This window comes from Cornus florida, unplaced genomic scaffold (assembly GCF_030987335.1).
Source record: "Cornus florida cultivar Cherokee Brave unplaced genomic scaffold, ASM3098733v1 CherokeeBrave_3.0.0_Hap2_Chr10, whole genome shotgun sequence".
In the NCBI taxonomy this organism is placed as follows: Eukaryota; Viridiplantae; Streptophyta; class Magnoliopsida; order Cornales; family Cornaceae; genus Cornus; species Cornus florida.
The window spans coordinates 20,304,270-20,309,236 of NW_026775580.1; the positions used below are offsets into that span (position 1 = coordinate 20,304,270).

The following is a 4,967-nucleotide window of genomic DNA, read 5'->3' on the forward strand; positions in this document are numbered from 1 at the left end:
TGACACACCTTGTTCATAGAAAATTTGGACTTGCCTTGTAATTATGATAATTTAATCCCTTAGGTTGATTAAATTTTCCTTTTTGTGCTTCCATCGGTTTAATCATGACCCCTTATATCTAGGTTTCATTAATGTACTTAATGAACATGCACACTTGTCTTGGAATGATTTAATTACTCATATGTTACTTAGAAAGTAATTGAATTATGTATCTTATACTTGTGGTATATTTACTTCAATGAACTCCATGTGCTATATATCTTGGATGTTGTCTATATAGTTGCATACTATGATTTCTTGTCATCTCACATGCCATGACAATTGATGAACTAGGGGCATGACTTGCGTGTTCCAAAATCTTGGTTGTGCATGAAACGTGGTTAATGTATTTATTGTATTTGATACAATCTTGACTTGCACAACTTGTTGATTTTGGAACTTGGGATATCAATCAAGAATATGGGAAGGTACCCTTGGGTTGATAATCCCTAAAGTGATCCTAAGAATAGGGGAAGGTACCCTTGGGTTAGTAACCCACAAAGTGATCCCAAGAGTACGGTTTTAATCCGGGCGATATCCAAGTTTCTACATTGTTTGATTTCACTCTTTAAATTTCAAGTTGCTATTCCTTAAAGATTTAAACTTTTCGTGTATGTGGGATGCTCCAATCATGCCAATTGCATTTATAATGTAATTCTTGTAACTTATATCCAAATATACTTCTTGTCGTGTTAAATAGTATGTTCCAATCATGTAAAATGCCTTGACAATGTGAACTTGTATTCTAGCAGCTCCTTGTCGTGTTGTATGGATTATTCCAAACTTTGTCTAATTGCATTGATAATGTAATTCTTGTTAACTTGTATTCAAGCATCCTTCTTGTCATGTTCTTTGAATTATCCAAATCTTGATTCGTTTCATACGTGTTTAAGTATCATAATTCTTGTTGATTATTACTCTAGGGTAGCTTAGGATGTTCCCTGAGTCTCATTGTGACATAGACGTTAGGTGGCATGAGCCCCTCTGACATGTTTCACCTTAAGGTGATAAAATTGTAAAATGTTAGGTTGATGCATGCTCATCTCCTATGAGTAGCTTTATGTTGCTCACCCCTACATTACTGGGGCATATTTCAAGTACAGGATTCAAGACTTGAAGGTTTCATTGCCTTGGATGATTTGTAGTTTCTCATGACAAAACTTGTATTCTTTGATTCTATGTATGTAAAGTGTGCATAAGTGCACTCTTTTCATTGTATTCCATATGTATAAGATAAGGCCGGACGCCAATAACATGTATTATGTATTCTATGCACTTTACTTTCAAAGTTATTATGAAAACATTGAAAATTCACAAGTCTTTTCTTCATAACTTTTGCATTGGGCATGGGAATTCCACTCTTTCTTTTTCATAGGGATTCTATAATCATGTATGAGGTGTGGCCAAGGGCCAAACACCATTTAGTGTTCATTTTTGCATTTTAGTTCACATATTGCATTTTGGGCTAAAATAGTAGAATCCGAGCCTTTAAAGGTTCATTTTCAAATCGGGTGGTGCAAAGTGTGTTCCGGCACCTCCACTAGGTCTCATTCATCTTGTATGAAGTGTGGCCAAGGGCCAAATGGTTATTTGAAACCATTTCCTAATTTTGGTTTCCATATTTTCTATTTCAAGTTCATTTTCGCCTTTTTAGCCGTTGGGGGGTCGGATTTTGACTCGGCCATTTTCGGGAGCCGTGGACCATTCCCGCACACTCAAAATCACCATTTACATCTCGGTGCATGATCGTTTCCGGGAAAAATCTCTTCCTTGGCAATTTGAGCCTCCTAGGGATTCATTTTGCATTTTGTTTGCATAATCTGGTTTAGGGGCACTTTGGGGTTTTCCTTCAGGAAATAAATTCTGGTCTCCTTATGGTCACTTAGAAAACGTGATTTTAGGCAGGGTTTTTCTTTCGTGTTTTTCCAGAAAATGTCGTCTTGGTGCCGGAAATCGATCACAAAGTTCTGCTTTCTGTTTTTTTTTTTAGCAGCTTTTTGGACCTCCATGACCAGATTTCATGGAGGGGCATTTCGGGCATTCTACATTGTATTTCTTTTTTAATTCTCTCATGAATCACGTAGCAAAATTTAATTTTGAAAGGGGTTTCTTCTTTGTGTTTTTTCAGAAAAATTCATCTTCTAGCCCGTTTTTGCTCTCAGTTGCAGATAGTCACTGTAGCAACTTTTAACCCTCTTGTTCAGTTCTGATCTAAGGACATTTTGGGGATTCCACAGTGAGTTTTTTTCAATTCTGTCCATACAATCGGGTAGAAAACTCGATTTTAGGGGGGGTTTCTTCTTCGTGTTTTTCCAGAAAAATTTGTTTCAGCCTCCGTTTCAAGCCTCAGTTCTGGAACCTCACTTTTTTTTTTTTCTTGCTGTCAGCTGGTGCATGCCATTGGGCGCCGGTGGGCTCGTGCATGGGCGCCATGTGCGCCATGGCCTTCGTCGGGCCGCCGCAACTTCTCAACTTCAAACCCTCGTTTCTCCCTTGTCCGGACTTCAAATCAAGTGAACTTTTTTTTGAACTTGACTAATTTTTCGCTGTCTTTCCAACGATGTGCTCGGTTACACCCGGATCTACCTGGATAATTACCTGTTTACCCTTTTAGCCTTAAGTGCTCATTTTTCTTCGTCAGGCCATTTCTCCTTCGTCCGGACTCCGAATCATGCGATTCTTGAGTCCATCCTGACTATTTTTTTGTTGTCTTTCCAGCGGTGTGCTCGGTGGCACCCGAATCCACATTTTTTAGAAATGACTATTTTGCCCCTGGGGGCTTATTTGTCATATTTTTGATCTTTTGCTCCCGCATCAGTTCTCATTGAGTTCCACGACCTCATGGAAGGTCACTTTGACTTCTTAGAGTGTTGTTTTCTATTTTCGCTTCCTCATATCGAATCCGTTATCGGGTCAATCTTCGGTTTATCACAGGACACGCTGGCTTAAAAACCAGGGTCGTCATAAGTGTTAGCCTCTAAAGTGCCCAAAGCATTCAAAACTTTTTCTTCAAAGGCGGGACTTCTAGCATTTCCTTGGGAATAAGATTGGTTGGGAAAATGAGAGTTAGCAAATTGATTCCCTTGTGATTGATAAGGTCTATAACCTTGGGATCCTTGGTTTTGAAGTGGAGGTGGAATGTACTTCCCTTGAAAACCGCCTTGGGAATGGTTTGAGCCCTCTCCTTGGTTTTTCCAAGAGAAATTCGGATAATTTCTCCAACTTGGATTATAATGAGTACCATAAGGATTGTTCCCTCGGTTCACAAAAGTTGCATTGACTTGTTCATTAGGTTCATTTTGCACTTGTCCGTGAGGACAATGAGAAGTAGAATGAAGAACACTAGAACAAGTCATACATGTTTCATTTGATGCATGATGAGAATGTTTAGGGAAGGAAGATACTTGGTTCGCCGAGTTTTAATTAATCAAAAATTGATCAAACCTTTGAGATAAAGACTTCATTTCGGCGGCTATTTCATTTGAATGGTTGACTTGATGTAAGCCAACACTCTTCCTACCTTGTGAATTTCTACCATTCTTGGATGATAATGTTCTATGCAAAGAATTTTTACTCATGCTCTCATAAAGACGCCACACGTCATCTTCATGCCTATCAATATATGAGCCACCCATGGAAGCATCAACCATGCCTTTGTAATTGTCCGATAAGCTCTCAAAGAAATATTGAACTAATTGACATTTGGGCATGTCATGATGTGGACACTTCCTAAGCAATTCATTAAAGCATTCCCATGCCTCATGAAACGTTTCTCCATCCCCATGTGAAAATTCCCGAATTGAGATTATCATGGCATTCATCTTAGAAACCGGATAGTACTTCTTCAAGAACTCTTGTTACATTTCTGCCTAAGAAGTGATTGAAAAAGGCCTAAGATTGTTAAACCAATACTTTGCCTTGTCTTTTAAGGTGAATAGAAAAATTTTGAGTCTTAAGACCTCTTCCGGCATGTCCGTATATTTTACAGTGGAACATACTTCTAGAAACTCATCCAAATGCTTGTAAGGTTCTTCACTTGGAAGTCCATAATAGTTAGGAAGCATTTGAATGGTTTGTGGCTTAATTTCATAGTCATGTACTCTAAATGGTGGCAATTGAATGCATGTGGGTGCATTGTATTCATTAGGCACATAGTGTTCTCTTAAAGCAAGTGGAGGATTAGCAATTTGAGGTGCAACATGGGCACCTTGATTTTGATTTCATTGAATGATGGGAGGTTGTGGAGCATACATTGGCCTTGGCATCCAAATGGAACTTGGCCTTGTTGTTGTTGTGGTTGGTGAATGAATGGCCTAGGCATGTCTAATGGTGCTTGAATGTTCTCATGATGCACATTTAGATGAAGGATACCTTGTTGGTCTATGTGACCAAGGTCCTCCACATGCTCTTCATTATGGCCTTCCATTGATGTAATGGATTGGGTAGAACTAGAACTTCCTCTTCCCTAGGATTTCTAACTACGGATTCAAGATGCAAATCAAGAAGGACAAGAATTGGTCTTAGTGATATACGACCACGCATGCACAATGTAAAAACACACAAACACAATGAATGAACAAACACTTCAACTTCACAACAATTCAATGAATCTTCCTCCACAAACACTTTACCCATACTCCTATGCTTTAACAACAATGATGCAAAGAATAATTAAGAATTCCTCCACGCGGGCTCACGATTTATCTAAGAAATTAAAAACAAGCCTCCACGCGGCCGACGATTTAACTAAGGGATTGAGTAAGAAAAAGCTCACAAAGGTCCTTTAGCACTTTAACTCCAAATTTATAGCTTAGCTTAGCAATTTTTTAAAAATTTTAGCATTTTTCCTTGCTTGCTTAGCTCCTTTGCATGGATGCTCCTTTGCTTGCTTCCTAGCTCAATGCTCCTTGTCAAAGATGAACAAACAC

The 4,967-nt window shown here is 38.7% G+C and overlaps 1 pseudogene; it reads left to right on the plus strand.

The window, feature by feature from the left end:
* The first annotated feature begins 3,747 nt into the window (after nucleotides 1-3,747).
* LOC132280558 (small nucleolar RNA R71) lies at nucleotides 3,748-3,846 on the plus strand (annotated as a pseudogene).
* Nucleotides 3,847-4,967: the final 1,121 nt, after the last annotated feature.